The 22,790-nt window shown below is 41.8% G+C and overlaps 1 protein-coding gene and 1 pseudogene across 2 annotated transcripts in view; one reads left to right on the forward strand and one right to left on the reverse strand.

Annotated features, from left to right (window-relative positions):
* The window catches only part of LOC307209847 (vomeronasal type-2 receptor 26-like), a gene marked incomplete at both ends in the record, with an annotated part of 161,875 nt that overhangs the window by 63,782 nt on the left and 75,303 nt on the right, over nt 1–22,790 (forward strand). The window lies entirely within an intron of this gene.
* Nucleotides 7,014–13,523, reverse strand: LOC307209850 (vomeronasal type-2 receptor 26-like; annotated as a pseudogene). Its single transcript has 6 exons — nt 13,381–13,523; nt 12,665–12,956; nt 11,384–12,193; nt 9,986–10,213; nt 8,491–8,617; nt 7,014–7,912 (listed from the first exon to the last, which is right to left on the reverse strand). The product of its transcript is annotated as a vomeronasal type-2 receptor 26-like (transcript).

Genomic DNA, 22,790 nt, shown 5'->3' on the forward strand with positions numbered 1-22,790 from the left:
AGATTTTCCGTCAAAATGAGCAAAAAGAAATAAAAATCTCAGTCATAAATCTGAATCCAGTGATGGGAAAATGAGTGCAATTTGCAACAAGGAAAAGGAAATACCTGCCATGGCTGTAGCCTTTGACGTTCCAGCCTGTCTCCACCACTCGCCATCAGCATGACCTTTGATCTGGATGAATAGGCAGCCTTCAGAGCCTGAGCCACAGCTTGGACACTGAAGTACGTGATGTAGCTGTCTTGAGACAGGGCTCTCTCCAGCTCCTCTTCAGGCACCATCTCCAGTTTCTCATTCTCTGTGCATCTTGTCCGACCTTTTCCAGCCAATGTGTCCTTTCTATATAAACAATGAAATGCTTTAACCCAAAACTGCTCAAGAAATTTGGAAATTGTATTATAGTGTTGGTAATTTTTCCTTAGTTGGGGCTTCATTATGAAGGACAAAGATCCATGGATGTACTGGAAGAGATCCGGATTCATATTTAAATTAACATTAACATCTGGAAGATTTGTTGAGATCCAGACTTTCCCCCCAATTTGATTCTCAAGAAATTGTTGTATTACAATGAGATCAATAAATGCCACTTGAGAGATTCGATAGTAAACAAATATTTTGACTTTGTCCCATATGATAAATGGTTCACTTGGGATGAGATATGGATCTAGGTTATATTCTGGTATTCTTTTTAATAAGGCAATGCAAATTCCATTGTTGATCATCAGAGGTGTCAAGGCACTCAAGAACCTTTCTCCATCATCATTGTCTGAAACCAAGAGGCCAGTCCATGTCCATCCAAAATTCAGGAGCAACTTGACAATCCCCAAATACTGGGTTTCCCCCTTGGGGACCATTTGGTAGACAAAGGGAATTTCAGTTTTCTCATCCAGTGTCTGAGTCATAACGCCATAACTGATCTAGTGAGGAAAGGAAGAGATTATTGATTTGTTTCACTTTCAGGAAAAGGAATAGATACTGTATTTATTGTCTGTTATTACTTATTATCTGTTATTGTCTGGAAAAAAAATGTGCTTGCTGCGGTTGATTGCAGTTTTAGTCTGAAATATTTGGAGAGTGCCAGATTGGTGTATGGTGGAAGAAAGATCTACTATCACTAAGGATTTTCTCACTTTTTCATTTCCCATATTGACTCTCCTGGAAAGAAAGTGGAATTTATTTCTTGTCCCTATCCTTCATACCTGTGGGATTTTGTAGATGCCAGACATGGCTAAAATCTCTTTCGAGATGGCAGAATTGCACCCTTCAAGAACAGACAGCAAGTTATTCCATTCCCCACAGTTATAGTTTGGAATATTGCTTTGTCCCCCTGCAAGCAGGTCTAGCATGGCAGCAGAAGTCATCCTTGCATCCAAAAAGTTCTCAAAGAGGTTGTAGCCCAAGGAGATGTTGGGTAAGAATCTGGAATCCAGGTTGATCTCCTGAACGGAGAACAAGAAGGACAAGATGTGCCAGAAGAACCTAGGCGTAAAACTGCAATGAAATATCAAATCTAAAATGTCAGAAACCTATTCACCATGTAAAGAAAACAAATGTTATTTCTAGGCAATCTCAATCTCAAAGTAGCTCATCCCCAAACAATGATATGTATGTTTGTAGTTTGGGCTGAGACAAGGCATATATTTATTATTATTTATTTATTTAATAAATTTATATACTGCTCTTCATCTGAGGATCAACTAATTACAAGGTGTAAATCTATTTACCACTTAAAAATAAAAACTTCCATTGCAAAGAAAGAAAGAAAGGAAGGAAGGAAGGAAGGAAGGAAGGAAGGAAGGAAGAAAGAAAGAAAGAAAGAAAGAAAGAAAGAAAGAAAGAAAGAAAGAAAGAAAGAAAGAAAGAAAACAGAGAGGCACACAGCCTTCGAAGTGGAATATTGCTTTTATTATTATGAATTAAGTAGAAACTATTGGAGTGGTGTTGGAGAAGCATGACATCCAGCGGCATCTAATCACTTACCATCCAAGCCTTTTTGAGGGAATCTGGGAAAAAATGTATGGGTCTTCTAGAGTCAACATACTTGGAGATATGATCCCAGCAATTATGAAGTCTCCAGGCCGGTAGTAATTCTGTGTTCGACTCTCTTCCCAGATCAGATTGAAGGGACATCTTTTTCCTTGATTTTCGCAGTCTCCATGTGTCATTAGCAGGAGAAGCAGGAAGGAAATCATTTCGCCTGTAGCTCCTACACTTCTCTTGTGGCTGCTCCTCTCTCCTGCCCAGCCAGATAATCAGAAGTCAACAGCTCTTGCAAGAGCAAAGCTGCATTGACATTCCCAGCATGAGTAGCATTCAGGTATCCCTCAGCTGTTCAATGAGACTGTCTCTGACATATCAGCTATTCTCTACATCAACCTTTCTCCCCAGGCACAGAGCTAGATATAACCTCATGCTGCCCTTGATTGTGCTGTCTTGGCAACCTCCATAAATATCTCTAGAGCTTGGCAATGATAAATAGCTATGATTTCGATAATTATAAGGAGAATAAATTTGACCACTGCAACAAACTTTAGTCATTGCGAAGCTTGGGTGGCAGGTGCAGAGCTGGAGGAAAAACATGTTTACAATGAATCACAGGTGAATTGCCAAAGTTTGACATGTATGTGTTTGTGTGCAAGTTTGGCCTCAACAGCATATGGCCCTTGGGCTTAGTCCCAAGTAAGGAAGTCCAGGTTCTGTGTGTCCCATTGAACTTAATGGGAATTTTGGCTAACAAGGCATAGGGCACTGCAGGAAAATAGATCTTTCTTATGGAGTTGGGACATATCTTCTTGGCTCAGCATCAAATTCTGCATGTTCATAGAAACATATTCCCAGAACACAGCCAATACCTGATCTTTAGAAAAACAAATAAAATGAACTGCAAACATGAAGTGAAGAAGAAATACAAGAAATGCTGGCATTGATTAAAGGTGGAATAGATTGGTTTCATGTGTATCAATCAGACAATAACATTACAAATCTCCATATAACTCAAACAGTGACATCAGCCATCCAGCCACTTCATTCAGGCTCCAGCAATACACAGAGATCCTTCAACCAAGACTGGAGCTCAGTGAAGCTTGAGAGATGTCAAAGTAGAACACCACTAAAGGAAGTCTTAGGGGGAGCCCCTGCAACACCACCTCTCCCTGCCCAAGGGAGCTCTTGAGTGGGAGGTGAGCAGGTCTTACCTGAAATGGGCCACTACAGACAAAACAGGGTTAGGCCAGTAGTGTTGGTGGTGATTAGTAGAGGTGCTGTGCTCTCTGAGGTCCATGTTAGACAGCAGAAGAAGCTTAGAAGAAAGTTTGAATGGCAACAATTTAACTAAACGCAGATGTTTGACTGGGAGGCTGTTTTCCTGGAAAAACTTGGTTGCTCCATTCAATAAGCGATCTGTCTGGATTGAGAGGCAGACCAAGGTAGAATCACTTTCAGCTACAATACTGAATGTCACTAACTGCATAAGCTACTGACCTTCCTTGGGCTCTAGGGATGCTAAAAGAACTGTGTTGTACATAGTTGTTCTACTATGTGCCAGTACAATATACTACCCCTGACCTTAGTTAACTGTCTGACATATTTTCTTCTACAAGCAATCTTGTGGCTTCAATTACGCAATCCACTGGTCGGCACACAATCCACTGCACACACCCCAACATGATAAATACATTTTCATCATTCATGACAACATTTTAAGGTCCCAAGTTGCATGGTGGTTAGATTGGTCTCAACTAGGGCCAGGGCCTTTTCAGTACTGGCCCCGACTTGGTGGAATGCTCTGTCACAAGAGACTGGGGCCCTGCGGGGCTTGACATCTTTCCTCCGGAACTGCAAGACAGAGCTGTTCCACCTGGCCTTTGGTTTGGGCTCGGTCTGACCCTTATTTTCCCCTCCCCTTATGGTTTTGATCTATGGGCTACTTTAAAATGAGGCTGCATTTTAAATTGCATTTTAACCTCTATTTTAAATTGGGTTCCCCCACCACCACCATTTATGTTTTTAATGTAATTTTAGTGGTGTTAGCCACCCTGAGCCGGCTCTGGCCGGGGAGGGCGGGGTAGAAAAATAATATTATTTATTTATTTATTTATTTATTTATTTATTTATTTATTTATCATTTACTTTAGTGGAAGAGAAAATTACATTGAAATAGCTGCAGTCACATGACAAGTATGTAGTTTTCACAACTGTTGTGTTGGATATCAAACATCAAAATTGAAAAGAATCCATAGGTGATATCTCTACACATAAAAAATGTTGTGAAAATGCCATTTTTTAAAAAACAAAAACTTTTTACAAATACATTGAATTTAGCATAGATCCCTGTTTCTTTCTAGTGTCACATTTGTATATTGCACTTTACAACACATTTAAAAAGTTTTCTTTGGAGCTGTTTAGCTGAGTCCTTAGAGAATCACACAACATATTTAATTTTTGTTGTTAGGTGCTCCTTTGTATTCAGTTCTGGCCTCAGTACATTAATGTAGCACTCAGGTCGGAAGATACAACCAAAAAGCCCAGCACTGGACCCTAAAATAGAGAAGATCTGCACGGCTACCATGTACTTCCCCTTGGTGCTCAGGTAGGTGGGCACAAAGGACACCCAAACACTGCAGAAGACCAGCATGCTGAAGGTGATCAGCTTGGCTTCATGGAAGGCCCCAGGCAGCTTCCTGGATAAAAAAGCTGAAAAACTCTATTAAACATTACTCCTGTTCCTTGCAGATGCAGGGCATTGCACCAAGTGTCTAGAAAATCAGCACCCAAACAAGGCCCAGGATAAGTATATACCCAAGGTAATCAGCTTCCTCACTTATGGAGAGTATTTAGGGATCCTCCTAATGTCCTTTGCACTCTTATTGTCCTTAACCACAGAGATTGTTTTAGGAATCTTCTTCTAATACCTTGACATTCCCATAGTCAAAGCCAACAGAAAGAACCTCTCCTCTATTCTGATTACATCCCTCCTGCTCTCTTTTTTGATGCTTGGATTTGTTAGGCTACTTTATTGCCTATACTGATGGCTGTGCCATTTTTTAAAATATAATTTTTCATTTTCATTGTGAAATATATTTAGGAGTGCTAAAATAAATTCAGTAAAGGCACAGACCGTAACCTCTCCTTGATCCCATGTTATCATCCTGAATTTGGTGGGAGGGTGCTAATTGAGACCCTCTGAGTTCCAGTACTATTGGTGTTCATATTTTAAGATTATAAAGTTCCTTGGGTGCCTTGGATAAAAGGCAGTATAGAAAAATAATAAACAGAGAAACCATATTCTGGAGAACAGAGGTGCATTCCCACACGGGTAATGAAAGTTAATAACTTATTATAAATTATTAACAAGAAGTTATTATTATTGTGGTATTATATTTGAAGTTATATACCGTCCTACACGCACAGGTGTCAGGGCGGTCCTCAGAATAAAATCAGATATAAAGCCTCAAAATACATAATCAAAATAGAACAAAAGGGGAAAGTTGTTTGCGCAGGTTTGCAAACTCCCTTCCCAGAGTGCAAATATGGAGCGTGACTTTCCACATGGTTCCTAAAGAATTCATGAGCAGTCCTACTGATATGACTGATGTCTTTACAATGAGAAAAGGCCACACATCTTTCAAGCATCCAACTATCTGACTTTTTGAAGACAGATACGTTTTTAATGTTTGATGTTTTACAATTTATTAAGTGCTTTAAGCCACCCAGAGTAGCAGGGGAAACCTAGCCAGATGGGTGGGGTATAAATAATAAAATTACTACTACTACTACTACTACATGGGAGCATCTTATACATGAGAAAATTGTTGGGATACTGCCAGGGAGACAAAAGCCATCATGGCCCCACGCCGATGCCGGATGATCCATAGACCTCCCGTAGAAACGCAGTATCAATCAATTAGCGACAAAAGCCTCGGAAATAGCTTTCCATATTCCAAGAACTGATGCACGCTCTATCAGCAGAGTTCGCACAGCGAAAGATGCACTCAGGAGAGCATTATTTACAACTTTATTCAGCGTTGGTCAGAACAAAGAAAAAACATGGCCGCCTGCTTCGATGTCTCAGGCACAGAGAGAAAACGAAAGCATATACAAAACATAAACTTCCTGTGAACAGGAAATACGAAGGCTGTGAGACAACAACCTACTCCCTTTTTAAGGTGGAATGGAAATATCCTAACAAAAATATGGTACATTTAAAGGAAATAAAGCAACATAAACCAATGAGATGTAAATTGCAAAAAATTATTCATGATAATCATACTGCTTTAATAATGTATTCATGTTTCAAAAGTGAAAGTCACTTCAGGTTTAGCTCAAGTGTTACTTTTCATCAGAAAATCCTCATGGAAGAAACACCTGATAAATGCTTGAACTCTGAAAAGAACATTTGGTGGAACCCACACTTTGCATCCCACCAATGAATGTTTAATGGGAAAGAAACAGGAAAATACCACACCATGTTAGAAGTATTTATATTACTTCAAGCCTTGCTGCCCTTTTAAGAATCCAGAAAGGATAAAATAGTGTCTCTCTTTTATATTGCAATAAAGCTCAGATGTTTCTCCTCCTTGGGTGGCCACATTGCATCTTGATTCATCCAAGAATCTAAGCCGTCAAAAGCCACCAGGGAAGCATCTTCAGGCAGCTCAACAACAGCAACGGATCATCACCAACTTTTAGCAAGCTTTAATATATATATATATATATATATATATATATATATATATATATATATAATATATAATATATAATATATATATATATATATATATATATATATATATATATATATATAGTGAACCTAGTCCTGGCAAAAAAGAAAAGGATAAAGGCTATGTAAAAGTACGTAAGTACCTATTGTAGAATAATAACAGGGACCCTGAAGCCCACTACATGTCCCAAGGTCCTCTATCACACCTGAATTAAGTTCAGACCAACTGTTTCTGATTAATATTCTGTTTTAAGCAAAACCCATCCCTTTATATAGCCTGGTGAATCTTCTGCCATCTTTAGGTTTTTGTTGTCAAGTGCTCCTTTGTGTTCAGATCAGGCCTCAGTATAATGATGTAGCACTTTGGGATGAAGATGCAGCCCAGAAGCCCAGCACTGGAGGCCAACATAGAGAAGACCTGCACGGCTACCATGTATTTCCCCTTGGTGCTCAGGTAGGTGGGCACAAAGGACACCCAAACACTGCAGAAGACCAGCATGCTGAAGGTGATCAGCTTGGCCTCATTGAAGGCCCCAGGCAGCTTCCTGGCTAAGAAAGCCACCACAAAGCAGATAGCAGCCAGGAAGCCCATGTAGCCCAGGGCACCATAAAACATGGCCACAGACCCTTCATTGCATTGCAGGATAATCTCTGCAGGCTGAGAGTGCATGTCAGACTCTGGGAATGGGGGAGAGGTACTCAGCCAGGTGGTGCAGATGAGAACTTGGACACTGGAACAGGAAATGACAACAGCGTTGGCCAGACTTTTCCCCAGCCATCTCCTCACTCTGTTCCCTGGCTTGGTGGCCATGAAGGCCAGCACCACTGTGATGGTTTTAGCCAACAAAGAAGAGACGGCAACTGAGAAGATGATGCTGAAGACCATTTGTCGGAGAAGGCAGGTCTCTTTCTTTGGCCGGCCAATGAATAGGAAGGAGGACAAAAAAGAGAGCAGGAGGGAGACAAGGAGGATGTAGGAGAGGTCCCGGTTATTGGCTTTGACTATGGACGTTTCTTTGTACTTAAGGAAGATTCCTAAAACAATGCTTGTCATTAATAGCAGCAAGATTGCAATGGAAGCTAGAAGGCTTCCCAAAGTTTCTTCATAGGTCAGGAAGGAGATACTTTTGGGAAGGCATTGAACTTGACCCTTGTCTGGATGCTGATCTTCGGGACATTTGGTACAATGTTTTGCATCTAAGGAGGAAAAAGGAGTGCTCTAGCATCATTTAAATCCACAACCATCTATGTTTTATTACATTTTAGGGGGAACAATGTCCATATATGGGAGTGTCAGGTAAAAAGAATGTCTAAAAAGGGAGTGGACAAAATGGGTTTGTTCAATTGCTTACTTAATATTTGTGCTTATACTGTTGCCTTCCTCCATGATGATAGAGGTGGTTTTCAAAAAATTCTGTTTTATCACCCAAACAACCTTGTGGTATAGGTTAAAGCTGAGAGGCAGTGACCTCCCACAGAGGTGCTCCTTGTTCAGCTTTTGCTGAATTTATACTGTCCTGTTCCATGTGAAATCGTTTTACCTTATATAAATAATACATTTGAGCACTGAGGATGCCCTCACCATGATTTTTAATTTGTTGTCCACAAATTGCTTCCTTTTCATTATTTGTTTCAACCCACTTCCTAGAATTAACGTAGGTGAATAAAAATAGATAAGCCAAAAAAGGAGACACATTCAAAAATGTATTTTGACTCTTCACAGAAAGTTTCCACAATCTATATTCTCCCAAGGACTGCCCTTTATATTCACCCACCTTCCTGAGCAGAGATGGTCCCTTCTGCACATGGGGCACAAGCATAGCAGCAAATGGGCTTTCCTTCTTCAACCACTTTGGCGTATCCAGGTTGACAGCTTTTGGTACACCTGGAGCTAGGTACAGTCTAAACATAGAGAACATGCATCAAACAGAAAGTGTCAGGACTATTTGTGTTTATGACATTCATTTATGGAATTTGGAAAGGACCTAAGAAGAGTCCCTATTCCCACTGACCCCAGGCACTTTTCCAGGGAAGCATTTTGATGCATGGCAGGGAAAACTCTTTGGTGTGTTTCCTTTTTTGTTCAGACATTTATATCGGACTATTCTATGCAAAAGCATATATCAAAAAGCAAATTAAAAACCCTACATTGACAAAAGAGCAGCAATAAAACATACTTATGAAGGACCGCTAGATGGTTAAATCCAGTGAAAGCAAAGGACCCCTAGATAGTTAAATCCAGTGAAAGGTGACTGTGTCCTGCGGCGCTCATCCCCCCTTTCAGACCAGGGAGCCGGCGTCCGTCCTGAGACAGATTTCCTGGTCACGTGGCCAGCATGACTAAATGGCTTCCGGTGCAACAGGACACTGTGATGAGTGCCAGAGTGCACAGAAACTCTGTTTACCTTCCTGCTGTAGCAGTCCTGATTTATCTTCTCACACTGGTATGCTTTTGAATTGCTAGGTTGGCAGCAGCTGGGACACAACAATGGGAGCAGCAGTTAAACATACCACCACCTGAAGACTCCAATTTCAAAAAGTGCCCCCTGAAATATGGTTACATTATTATTCTTTTTCCAAAGTGTTTTGAGTCTCCTGGCAAAGAATGGAGAGATGAGTCTCTTGCGACAGCTTCTTCCACTTAGACCTTCTGTCTCCCATCCCTCTATTAAGGCCATTGCTGCTGCTAATAATGCTAATTGCTTAAGGTGGAATCCTTGGTGTCAAGAGTACGGCATTCAGCTTCCAATCAACCCCTCCCTGCACGGTAGTATGCTGGCACCATGTTGTTAACACAGGCCAGGAGATGCCATCAAGATTCCAGGTAGCAAGAGCTCTCCTTTCCACTCCTTGCTTCCTGAAATCTGGACATGAATCTCATTCACCCCCTGGGCTGACTTTGGAAATCCTGCACTCCACTGATTAGGGCTTATCCACACATCTTTTTGGGCCATCTTTCTAGTCACAGGTCCATGCATTAAAGCTCCATGTCAAAGCAGTCCCTCCCTCCCTCCCTTCCTTCCTTCCTTCCTTCCTTCCTTCCTTCCTTCCTTCCTTCCTTCCTTCCTTTTTTCCTTCCTTCCTTCCTTAAACAAAACCCTGCTCTGACACAGATCAGGACCTGTAAGTCGCATTGTGGCACAAATGGAAGTGTCAATGAGCCCTTACTCCCCAACAGGTGTGCAAGGGGCTGTAGTCAAAGTGCCCTTGGAATTATTCAGTTAGTGATTAGAGCTTTACAGATGTCATGTGGGATAAAGAATGCCATACCTTCTCAGACCACTTGGGCCACACAATGGCATGTGAGTTGATTGTGAACTTCATGTCAGTAGATCCGTCTCTCCCTATACTCCCAACCGGCACTCTTACACGAGACTTATTGGGAAACATCACCCAGTTCTCAATGTCATAGTAGAATGGAATCTCCCCGTTCTCATCCTATCTGAGGCTGCCCATGGAAGTATTCAAAAACTGGAGACCTCTTAAGAATGGGTGAAGCTGGAACGGCAGGAAGAAACACCAGCATTTATGAAACAGTAATGTTGAATATAAGCCCTCTACACTTTGAGCTCTAATCTCCTAGGAATTGGGGCCTGTGCACATTTCATCCGGAGTCATGAACCTTTTCAGCTATTCCATTTCCTTATTAGAACATTTGTAGGCAACTCATTGTATAAAATAACAAGGTTTCCAGAGATTAAGATAAATACAAAAGACAATAAAAATACTTCTTAAAAAATAAAAATAGCACAAATACCAAACTTTTTCAACATAGGTGGTCCTAGAAATCAGTGCACAGCTTAGATGCCAACTGCATGGGGCCCTGGGTGCCCAAGCACCGACAAAATTCCCCATGAAGGGGTCGGGCATCCACAAATTTTGGTGCCAGAGCCATGCACGCTGCATGACACCTACAGGCCTAGGCATAGGGGCCATATTGGCCCTCCTAGTGCACAGTTAGACCCTTACCTTATGAACAGAACACCATTTCCTCAGCTGCTCATTGTATCACCAGGGAAGGTTATTTGTCAAGAGGGGCCACTCAGGTCTGCTCACAGTCAAGAGCATAGGAGTGGGATGTGTGGCATTTCAGAGTAGTCCTCCTGCCTGGTAAAATTATCTGAAAGTAGGGGGAATTTGCACATACATACTCCCATGTGATTGAAACTTTGGTTGCTCAGAATTCTAGATAATGTGGAAGCCTGCAAATTGAAGCCTCTCCTTTCCCTTCAAAGAGTAGCCGCTTTCAGTAGAACTTGCACAATGTGTTTCATACTATCCAAGTTGTTAAACCACCCTGCACTCTTTTGACAAAGGCCAATTTTATCATGTAAAAGTTTAGATATTAATATAAAATTAAAAATTCCTTCTATTTTACAGTTGATGGGCAATTTCAAGTCCCAGCAGAGACACAGTGGAAGATGAGGAGGAACCAACTTCTGCTATGATGGCTGCATCTCTCTCAGGGCGCCCGAGAGGAAGAACTAGATGGTGGGGAGCTGTTCTGACATAACCACAATAGGCAGAAAGGTTTACTTCCACCACAAGACTCACTAATGAGACTTTCCACCAAAATGAGCAAATAGGGGGGTGAGGGAATCCTCAGCCCTAAATTTGATTCCAGTGGTGGGAAAATGAGTGCAATTTGCAGCAAGGAAAAGGAAATACCTGCCATGGCTGTAGCCTTTGACGTTCCAGCCTGTCTCCACCACTCGCCATCAGCATGACCTTTGATCTGGATGAATAGGCGGCATTCAAAGCCTGAGCCACAGCTTGGACACTGAAGTACGTCATGTAGCTGTCTTGAGACAGGACTCTCTCCAGCTCCTCTTCTGGCACCATCTCCAGTTTCTCATTCTCTGTGCATCTTGTCCGACTTTTTCCAGCCAATGTGTCCTTTCTATATAAACAATGAAATACTTTATCCCAAAACTGTATAAGGAGTTTGGAAGATGGATCATAGGGTTGGTATCTTTTCCTTAGTTGGGGCTTCATTATGAAGGACAAAGATCCATGAATGTACTGGAGAAGATCAGAATCACTATTCAAATTAATATTAATGTCTTGAAGACCTGTTGAGATCCAAACTTTCCCCCCAATTTGTTTCTCAAGAAATTTTTGTATTATCATGAGATCAATCCATGCTGCTTGGCTGCTTCTATAGTAAACAAATATTTTGACTTTGTCCCATATGATAAATGGTTCACTTGGAATGAGATATGGATTTAAGTTATGTTCTGGTATTCTTTTTAATAAGGCGATGCAAATTCCATTGTTCGTCATCAGAGGTGTCAAGGCACTCAAGAACCTTTCTCCATTATCATTGTCTGAAACCAAGAGGCCAGTCCATGTCCATCCAAAATTCAGAAGCAACTTGACAATCCCCCAATACTGAGTTTCCCCCTTGGGGACCATTTGGTAGACAAAGGGGACTTCAGTTTTCTCATCCAGTGTCTGAGTCATAAAGCCATAATTGATCTAGTGAGGAAAGGAATAGATTAGTGATTTGCTTGACTTTCAGTAAAAGGAATAGATACTGTATTTATTGTCTGTTATTACTGTGGTACCTCGGGTTAAGTACTTAATTCGTTCCAGAGGTCTGTTCTTAACCTGAAGCACCACTTTAGCTAATGGGGTCTCCTGCTGCTGCCGCACCGCTGGAGCACGATTTCTGTTCCCATCCTGAAGCAAAGTTTTTAACCCGAGGTACTATTTCTGGGTTAGCGGAGTCTGTAACCTGAAGCGTATGTAACCTGAAGCGTATGTAACCCGAGGTACCACTGTACTTATTATCTGTTATGGCTGGAGTTGATTGGAGTTTTAGTCTGAAAAATTTGGAGAGTGCAAGATTGGTGGATGCTGGAAGAAACATCCCTGGATCCAGTCTTCTACTATAGCTAAGGGTTTTCTCACTTTTTCATAGACCCTTCTTGTCCCTTCCCTTCATACCTGTGCAATTTTGTAGATACCTGACATGACTGAAATCACTTTTGAGATGGCAGAATTGGCCCGTTCAAGAACAGCCAAAAGGTTATTCCATCTTCCACAGCTATAGTTTGGAATAATGCTTTCACCACCTGCAAGCAAGTCTATCATGCCATCAGAAGTCATCCTTGCATCCAAAAAGTTCTCAAAGAGGTTGTAGCCCAAGGAGATGTTGGGTAAGAACCTGGAATCCAGGTTGATCTCCTGAACAGAGAACAAGAAGGACAAGATGTGCCAGTAGAAGCTAAGTGTAAAACTGCAATGAAACATCAAATTAAAAATGTCAGAAACCTATTCACCATGTAAAGAAAACAAATGTTATTTGTAATCGATATCAATCTCAAAGTATCTCATCCCTAAAGAATGATATGTATGTTTGTAGTTTGGGCTGAGACAAGACTTATTTTATTTTATTTCTTATTTAATAAAGTTACATACCGCTTTATTTAATAAAGTTACATACCGCTCTTCATCTGAGGATCACTTTGTTACAAGGTGAAAATGTATTGGCCATTTAAAAATAAAAACTAGGAGATTGCAAATTCCATAGCAAAAAAAGAAAGAAAACAGAGAAGCACACAGCCTTCAAAGTGGAATATTGCTTTATTATGATTAATTAAACATAAACTATTGAAGTGGTGTTGGAGAAGCATGACATCCAGTGGCATCTAATTACTTACCATGCAAGCCTCTTTGAGGGAGTCTGGGAAAAAATGTATGGGTCTTCTTCACTGAATGAACGTGGAGATATGATCCCAGCAATTATGAAGTCTCCAGGCCGGTAATAATTGAGTGTTTGACTTTCTTCCCAGATCAGATTCATGGGACATCGTTTTCTAAGATTTTTGCATTCTCCATGCGGCATTAGCAGGAGAAGCAGGAGGGAAATCATTTTGCCTGTACCTCCTACGCTTCTCTTGTGGCTGCTCCTCTCCAGATAATCGGAAGCCAAAAACTCTTGCAAGAGCAAAACTGCAGTGACTTTCCCAGTATGGGTAGCGTTCAGGTATCCCTCAGCTGTTCATTCAGACTGTGTCTGACATATCAGCTATTCTGTGCATCCACTTTTCTCTCCAGGCACAGAGCTAGGAATAACGTCATGCTGCCCTTGATTGTGATGTCTAGAAATATATCCTGATCCTGGAAAGAATGAATAGCTATGATTTTGACAATTATAAGGAGAAGAAAACTGACCACTGTAACAACCTGGAGTCCTTGCGCAACTTGAGTGGCAGGTGCAGAGATGAACAAAAACATGTTTACAAGAAATCACAGGTGCAGTGCCAAAGTTTGACGTGTGTGCGCGCCTGAGCAGCAAGTTTGGCCTCAACAGCATTAGGAAATCTCTACAGGCAGGTCAGACTAAGTCCCATCTAGTCCAGCATGCCGTATATTTCAGTGGCTGATCACACACCTTTGAGAAGCTCACAAGCAGGGCATGGGGGTCTTTTTATTTTAATAATTTTATTGGAATTTTATTTACAACATAACATAAACCCCCCACCCCCCCAATACACAATCCACCCTCATTAAACGTGAACATAACATACAGTGAGCATAACATACAACAGTACAAACAACGAAATAAAAGACTTCCTTTATCCTGTATCAGGCCTCCTTATTTAGCCAGTGTGGTGTAGTGGTTAAGAGCGGTTGTCTCGTAATCTGGTGAACCGGGTTCGCGTCTCCGCTCCTCCACCTGCAGCTGCTGGGTGACCTTGGGCCAGTCACACTTCTTTGAAGTCTCTCAGCCCCACTCACCTCACAGAGTGTTTGTTGTGGGGGAGGAAGGGAAAGGAGATTAAGACTTCTTAGGGTAGTGATAAAGCGGGATATCAAATCCAAACTCCTCCTCCTCCTCCTCCTCTTCTTCTTCTTCTTCTTCTTCTTCTTCACTGGTTCCTTTATGAATAATTATTAAGATTTTTCTTATTATGTTAAATATCCACAAAGTCTCCTGCAGACATTAATCAAAACAAGTCCAGGTATGTATTTTTGGGCACTGTTTTGTGAAGTATTCTCTGCATTTTCACCATGCTTTTTGAAACTCTTGTCTAGTGTGATCTCTAATTGCCTCTGTTAATCTAGCCAGTTCAATATACTCTAACAGTTTGTCTTGACATTCCTTTTTTTGTTGGCACAGCCCCCCCCCCCCCCCCAGTTTTTAGCAGTTAGGATCCTTGTTGCGTCTGTGACATAGAGGAATATTTTCTGATCTTCTCTTGCTATACCTGTGTCCATTCCCCCAATAAAAAAGCTTATGTATTTTTCATTAAGATATACCGTATTTTTCACCCCATAGTACGCACCTAGTTTGGGGGAGGGAATAAAGAAAAAAAATTATTTCCCTCCCCAGGCATGGGGTTGGTGCGGGGGAAGCCCGAGCTTCCCCTGACCCCAGCCCCCAGAACTGGCAGCTCTCCGCAAGCCTTGGGAGACCGGTGTGACTTCACGCCGGGCTCCCACGCCTTGCGGAAATCTGCCTGAAGCCCAAACCAAGGTTGGGGAACAGCGGGATGGCGGCGCTCCACCTCCCCGCTGTCCCCCGAACTTGTGGGGCTGGCGGTGGGGAGAAGCGCGCTTCTCCCCGCTGCCAGCCCCACAAGCTGGGGGACAGCAGGGAGGCTTCCCACTGTCCCCCGACCTGGTTTGGAGGCTCCCAAGGCTTCCTGAAGCTTGGAGAGCGAGAGGGGTCAGTGCGCACCGACCCCTCTCGCTCTCCAGGCTTCAGCGAAAGCCTGCATTCGCCCCATAGGACGCACACACATTTCCCCTTAATTTTTGGAGGGGGAAAAGTGTGTCCTATAGGGCAAAAAATACGGCACTTAAACAGTTTTTTAAGCTTGTCATATACTGTGTTCCAGAAGCTTTTGATTTTTTCACAGGTCCACCAAACATGTATAAGTGTCCCCTCTGTTTTACTACAAGACCTTTGGTGGTCTTGTTCCCCAACAAATGACATTCAGAGACATGCAAACCTCTGTTCCCCCACAGAAATCCACTCACCATTAATTCATTAAGAATCATGAACTGCTTTTTTCATTGAGGCATGTGGCCCATGGGGATTACTCCCAGGTAAGTAAGTCCAGGTTCCCATTCAGTACATTCTTATCTGTGTGTCCCATTGAACTTAATGGGAAATCTGGATAACAAGGCATAGGGTAGTGCCAGAAAATATATCTTTCTTTTTTTAAAAAATAAATTTTTATTAAGATTTTAAAGGTTACAGAAAAAAAAGAAAAGAAAACAATCAAGGAAGAAAAAGAAAAAAACAATACATGTAAAAAAAAATCAAGAAACAGAAAAAAGAGAAAAGAAATAAAAAACAATTCAAACCTTTAACTCACTTACTTACATTCACTTATTTCCTTGACTTCCTCACACCTCCCATTTTTGTATTCTAATTCAATTAAATATTCCAGCAAATCCTTCCAACTTTGTTTTTATCCTAATAATTTATCTTAACATATTATAATTTTACCTTCTCTCTTTCACCAATTCATTTTTACTTAATCCTTTATGTCTTTTCTGCTAAAAACACGTAATTTTCTTTTCCCAACATCTTTCTAACAATCCTTAATTTTACAATATTTTTGAAGATAAACTTTAATTTTTTTCCAATCTTCTTCCACCAACTCTTCTCCTTGGTCCCGGATTCTGCCAGTCATCTCAGCCAGTTCGATATATTCTATCACCTTCATCTGCCATTCTTCCCGGGTGGGTAAATCTTGTATTTTCCAATACTTTGCGATGAGTATTCTTGCTGCTGTTCTATCCTCCTTTCGCACCAATTGGCCGACCATGCCCAAGAGAAAGGCCTCTGGTTTCTTCTGGAAGGTATATTTAAATACCTTTTTCATTTCATTATAGATCATCTCCCAGAAGGTCTTAATCTTTGGGCATGTCCACCAAAGGTGAAAGAATGTACCTTCAGTCTCTTTACATTTCCAACATTTATTATCGGGCAAATGGAATCGGGAGATACCTTCTTGGCTCGGCATCAAATTCTGCATGTTAATAGAAACATATTCCCAGTACACAGCCAATACCTGATCTTTAGAACAACAAATAAAAGAAACTGGAAAAATAAAGTGAAGAAGAAATACAAGAAATGCTGGTGTATATAAAAGGTGGAATAGATTGGTTTCATGTGTATCAATGGAACAAAAACTTTACAAATCTCCAACCAAATCAAACAGAAACACCAGCCACCCAGACACTTAATTCAGACTCCAGCAATACACACAGATCCTTCAACAAAGACTGGAGCTTAGTGGAGCTTGATAAGGGCCAAAGTAGCACTCCAACGAAGGGGGAGGAAGTCTTGGGGGGAACCTCTGCAACACCATCTTCTCTGCCCAAGGGAGCTCTTGAGTGGGAGGTGAGCAGGTCTTACCTGAAATGGGACACTACAGACAAAACAGGGTTTGGCCAGTGGTGGTGGTTAGTAGAGGTGCTGTGTTCTCCGAGGTCAATGTTAGGCAGCATAACAAGCAGAGAAGAAAGTTTGAATGGCAACCATTTGACTAAATGAAGTTTGACTGGATCTTTTCACAGTATCTGTAAGTTTACAACCATGGCTCTGTTGGGATACTGCCAGGGAGACAAAGGCCATCACTGCCTCCACGTCGACTCTGGACGTCCATCGATCTCCCATAGATACAGTAGCAGTAATTAGCGACACGAGCTCCAGAAAATAGCTTTCCACATTCCAAAGCTGATGCACGCTCTATTGCAGAGTTCGTACAGCGAAAGATGCACTCAGGAGAGTATTATTTAGAAGTTTATTCAGCGTTGGTCAGGACAAAGAAAAAAACCATGACTGCCTGCTTGCGTGTTCAGGCGCAGAGAGAGAGAGACAACAGCTCTATCAAAACAGAAACATCCTGTGAACAGGAAATGCGCAGACTCTGTGACTCACAAAGCCTGCTCCCTTTTAAGGTGGAACGGAAATATCCTAACAGGCTCAACTGAAAAGGAGTGCCATTTTGGTGCCATGATAGGGCATGCCCGACGCCATGGGTGCCATGCAGCATGGATGGCCCTGGCACTGAAATTTGTGGCTGCTTAGCCCCTTCATGGGGAATGCTGTGTTGGGATACTGCCAGGGAGACGAGGGCATCAGGTAAGCCCCCAGCTGGCTCCGGACGATCACCGGTCTCCTGTGGAACAACATCAGTCAGTTAGCAACACGAGCCTCAGGTACATTCCGAGACCCATGCACACTCTGTCAGCAGAGTGTATAGATCATCCACAACAGAGGATGCAGACAGAGAGAGCATATTTACAGCTTTATTCAGCATAGTTCAGGAACAAAGGAAAACATGACTGTATCCCTTCATCTCCAGGAAAAACAGCCGTAATACAAAAGCAACATACAACAGAAGCTCCCAGCAGGGAGTAAACAGGCATGTGATACACAAACGTCATGCCTGTACCCTTTTAAGGTGAAACGGAACTATATCCTAACATCTTGTGGGTGCATCTGTGTGACTGAATATTGCAATGGCAAAACTGTCCCTCAGTTTATCATCTGCTAGCAAATAAGACAAGTCAGAGGAGCATTAGTAGCAATGGTTTGGTTGATCAGGTATTTTCTGTGACTTGTCTCTGAAAAAGCAGTACATTATGCACAGGGGACCTGTGGCCACTGCAGAGTCAGAATGTGCCAGAGTGTGTCAGTTTATCCTTGCAGATAAAAAGCCAAGGCAGAGTTAATTCAGAGTACTCGCTTGCACGTGCAGCTCAAGGTCACAAGCTCAAGGAGCTTGTGAGGTGTGATTCAGAGGCAAATAAATCAATGCAAAGGAGAGCATGACTAGCCTTGTGTTGGTAACATTTGCTTGGCTGCAACCTAACCTTCCTGTGTTGGATCTCTGCTGGGAGGGTTTTGTTGGGATAGTTTTGCTGGAAAATCTTGGTTGCTCCATTCAATAAGCTATCTGTCTGGATTGAGAGGCAGACAAATGTAGAATCACTTTCAGCTACAATACTGAATGTGAATAACTGCATTCCAACTTTCCTTGGGCTCTAGGGAAGCTAAAAGAACTGTGTTGTACATAGTTGTTCTACTATGTCCCAGTGCAATATAGTATTGCTGAGCTTTGTTAACTGTCTGACATACAGTGATACTCCAAAGCAATGTCTCCCCCCCCCCCACGGACCCCTAAGTTTCATGGGCCCATAGATGGCAGGAAGGAAAAGAAACCTGCTTCTTAGGATCAGGTGCAGTAGGACAGAGCCATAGAGATTTTACACGACACCACCCAAAATATTTAGGTTCATTAGGCCCTTGAATCAATTTGTTGTTGTTGTTTAGTCGTTTAGTCGTGTCCGACTCTTCGTGACCCCATGGACCAGAGCACGCCAGGCACTCCTGTCTTCCACTGCCTCCCGCAGTTTGGTCAAACTCATGCTGGTAGCTTCGAGAACACTGTCTCACCATCTCGCCCTCTGTTGTCCCCTTCTTCTTGTGCCCTCCATCTTTCCCAACATCAGGGTCTTTTCCTTTTTTTTTTTTTAATAATATTTATTACTTTTAAACCTTACAATAAAGAAGAAAAAGAAAGCAAAAAAAGAAGCAAATGAAAGAAAAAACAATACGATACAATATATAAACAGTACACAATGCAACATTAACACATTAGACTAAACAAAACAAAGCAAAAACAATTTAAAAACATACATCATACCATTTCAATGCCTTATCTTTCATTCCCTTGTTTCATCGACCTCCTCTCACCTCCCTTTTTGTATTCCACTTCTATTAATTGTTTCAGCAATTCCTTTCCATCTTTCTATATTTTCTGTCATATAATTATCTTAACTTATTTTAACCTTATTTTCCATTAATACTATAATACTTATTTATGCTTAACTCCTTATAACATGTTACAGATAGGTAGCCGTGTTGGTCTGCCATAGTCAAAACAAAAAAAATTCCTTCCAGTAGCACCTTAAAGACCAACTAAGTTAGTTCTTGGTATGAGCTTTCGTGTGCATGCACACTTCTTCAGATACACAGATATACATGTGTGTATCTGAAGAAGTGTGCATGCACACGAAAGCTCATACCAAGAACTAACTTAGTTGGTCTTTAAGGTGCTACTGGAAGGAATTTTTTTTGTTTTTCCTTATAACATTTCTACTAAAGCCTTATAATTTCATTTCAACATTTTCCTGACACTCATTAATTTTACAGTATTTCTATAAATAAACTTTTAACTTTTTCCAATCTTCTTCCACCGTCTCTTCTCCCTGGTCTCGGATTCTGCCAGTCATTTCCGTCAATTCCATATAGTTCATCAACCTGGTGATCTTCTGTCCGAGGCTCTTAACTCTTTTCCAAGTCCCTTCTGCAGGTCTTCTTCATATTTATACATGCACTTTACTTTGTCTTCTGCTGATCTTGTTCTTAATTTCCTTCCTTTGATGCTGAAGAGTAGATCTCGGGGAAGCTCCGACCTAGCAATGTTTTTATTCCTTCTTGACAGGTCAGCCAAATCTCCATAATTAAAACTAAAATCCAAAAGATATTTCAGGATGTGTTTCAAAATCCCTCCAAATCTGAAAGTCCCCACAACTCCAATCTCCTCCTGACCCAGGTCCAGGTCCCAAAGGTCAGTAAATCCCTGCATGATGTGATCTATCTAACTTTCCTTCTCCAGTCCAAGCAGGGCTCCAATCCTCAAAATCTGACCTTCTCTGAATTCAATCATAGAAGGCAACAACTTATAGTCATCAAATTGCCTCTGTAAGGCTGGGGCTCTCTCCCTCTCCACCCGTATTACTTTAGGTTCAACAACAACAACTTTCTCCCTCGCCTTCTCCACAGCCTGCCACACCAAAGTAGATTCCTGCATCGATTCCTGAACGGCTTCTGTATAGATGTTCACTCTTTGTCCCAAATTAGTCACTTTTTGTCCCAAGTTATCCATTTTAATAGTCATCAAATCCGTCTTCTTGGGGAGCTGTCCCAATGAATCACTTATCTTACATAATGCAATCACTAAGGCTTCTTCTGTCAACATTCTTAACCTATCCATGGTCAATCCCTTGTTCTCACAGTTTTTTATCTTGCAGCTGGAGATTCCACTAGCTCAACTCTTGTAACAGGTTCAAAGGCTCCCTCTAGAGGGAAACAATTTCTATTTGTATCAATCCTTTTAAGCAGTTCAAGCAATAAAATTAGTTTCAATTTTCAGTTACTTTTACTCCTTTTTAAACGCAGAAGGAGACAATGGAAACAATGTATTTCTCTTATTTAACTAGCTGTCAAGATACGTTTTATTCACTGTCAGTGAACTTTCCCAAAACGTCAGTCTTACTAGCAGCCCGTTTCCAGGTTCAGAGCGGTGGTAATTTAACTTTCTTCACTCTCTCCTGCAGGCTTACGCGACCCCAAATTTCTCTCCCTCCTCTTCTCCTGCTTCCAAGGGGGGTTTAATGATTTTAGCCGATGGAAGTTTAATCCTTTACAGAGGACTTTCCAAGACTTTAGTTTGCAAGCTCTTTGCTTCAATCTATTTACAAAAGGGGGAGGCGGACTTCCTGTTTGAAACCTCCCCGTTCCGGTGCCAAATTAAGACATTTAAAATTCCAGTTTTCCGTTCTACTCACGGGAGGTTGTTTAGGATCAAATTGTCCACAGGAAAAAGTCAGCGCTCTCTGGCAACAGCAGTGCGGCTTCACTCTGTGAAAGAAGCAGTCAATTCGAAGCACTGCACCGCTCACCCCACGTCGCTCCGGATCCCCGAAACCAGGTCTCCCCATAAGTAGGGGAGGCGCAAAAGGTGCCAGCTGAATCCCACGTTCACAGGCTTCTCCCGCCTGTGATTTTTAGTGGGTCTCCACCTTCACCATGGCGGCCAGACCCTGATTTCCACGGAGCAAATTCCTCCCGATCAGAGGAATTCTGCCATTGTTGGAGGCACCAACCCGGTGGTATTTGGGATTTAACTTTTGAACAATACTTGTTTTTAGCGGGATGTTATTGTGAAGCAAATGGTTTGAATAATTATTTTTATGTAACTGGCAGGCAGAGAATCAGAAAGTATTTCGCTTTGCTTCTCTCTCTCTCTCTCTCTCTCTCTCTCTCTCTCCTTCTCCCCTTCTCCCCCTAAACATGTACAGTGATACCTCGGGTTACATACGCTTCAGGTTACAGACGCTTCAGGTTACAAACTCCGCTAACCCAGAAATAGTACCTCGGGTTAAGAACTTTGCTTCAGGATGAGAACAGAAATCGTGCTCTAGCAGCGCAGCGGCAGCAGGAGGCCCCATTAGCGAAAGTGGTGCTTCAGGTTAAGAACAGTTTCAGGTTAAGAATGGACCTCCGGAACGAATTAAGTACTTAACCAGAGGTACCACTGTACATCTTTCTCTTTCCGTTTCTTTTTCTACTTTTGTTTTTGTATAACTTTGTTTTTTTATTTTGTAGTATCATAAAAAAAAGATTTATGCAAAAAAAAGAAGAATTTTGGAACAAGGTGCCATCAGAATGCTGAAGATACTCAGCTCTTATTTCTCGGCATAACCATGAATTCCTGGAAAGGCCCTAGAACAGTGTATGAATATAGTGGTAAGATGAAGGATATTTCTGTAACGTAAAACAACAGCAACAACAACACTGAGGTTCGGCATTAAAATTACGAAATGACACCTTTGGGAAAAAAGTCTTCGAATAATCAGATTTCTAATTTAGTTGTTGTTATATATGCCTTTGTATTCAGATCAGACCGCAATAAAATAATGTAGCACTTGGGAAGGAAGATGCAGCCCAGAAGCCCAGCACTGGAGGTCAAGATGGAGAAGACCTGCACGGCTACCATGTATTTCCCCTTGGTGCTCAGGTAGGTGGGCACAAAGGACACCCAAACACTGCAGAAGACCAGCATGCTGAAGGTGATCAGCTTGGCTTCATTGAAGGACCCTGGGAGTTTCCTGGCCAGGAAAGCCACAGTGAAGCAGATGGCAGCCAGGAAGCCCATGTAGCCAAGGGAACCATAAAACATGGCAACAGATCCTTCATTACATTGCAGGATGATCTCTCGGGGCTGGGAGTGCATGTCAGGCTCTGGGAAAGGGGGGG

This window comes from Podarcis cretensis (assembly GCF_951804945.1).
Source record: "Podarcis cretensis genome assembly, chromosome: 2".
In the NCBI taxonomy this organism is placed as follows: Eukaryota; Metazoa; Chordata; class Lepidosauria; order Squamata; family Lacertidae; genus Podarcis; species Podarcis cretensis.